General features: G+C 26.5%; 1 non-coding gene across 1 annotated transcript; it reads left to right on the plus strand.

Moving 5' to 3' along the window:
• Positions 1–226: 226 nt before the first annotated feature.
• On the plus strand, positions 227–320 carry TRNAY-GUA (transfer RNA tyrosine (anticodon GUA)). The gene is made up of 2 exons: positions 227–263; positions 285–320. It is a non-coding gene; the product is annotated as a tRNA-Tyr (tRNA).
• Positions 321–657: the final 337 nt, after the last annotated feature.

Here is a 657-nt window from a genome sequence, read left to right on the forward strand (position 1 = left end):
TCAGTGACAATAATAGTAACGTTTCACCAATGGGATGGTCTTACCTATACCACAATCGAGTTCGTTAAAATTTTAAAGAAAAGATGTTATTTTTATTATGATATTTAACGGATGTATTTTTAAGATACCTAATTTATTTGCTTTACTTTCTTTTTTATGCAGTTTTAAATAAATAAAAATTAAAAAATATATATATATGAAATATCGATCGTAGTGTTAGTAGCATCCTCTGGTAGCTCAGTTGGTAGAGCGGTGGACTGTAGTGTGGTTATAACCTTGAAGAGATCCATAGGTCGCTGGTTCAAATCCGGCCCGGAGGAATCATTTTACTTGTTTTATAAAATCATATTCTAATTTTATATAATTAATTTTTTTTCTTATAAATTTTATCGTACATTCAATAGAAAAATTTTAAGTTAATTGAAAAACCGACTTATTACTATTAAATAAAGAAGTAGAGTAAGTATTTTTTTAAAAATTAAAGACTATTTTCTTTTCATTTTTTTTAAAGAAATCTTATGTTACTATAAAGAAGTTAATTTCAATTTTTCAACGCTTTATCTTGATTCTTCTTTATTATTTCAGATTAAGGTTTTTTTTGTCTTCAGTCATTTGACTGGTTTGATGCAGCTCTCCAAGATTCCTTATCTAGTGCTA

Source organism: Lycorma delicatula, chromosome 5, assembly GCF_047948215.1.
Source record: "Lycorma delicatula isolate Av1 chromosome 5, ASM4794821v1, whole genome shotgun sequence".
NCBI lineage: Eukaryota > Metazoa > Arthropoda > Insecta > Hemiptera > Fulgoridae > Lycorma > Lycorma delicatula.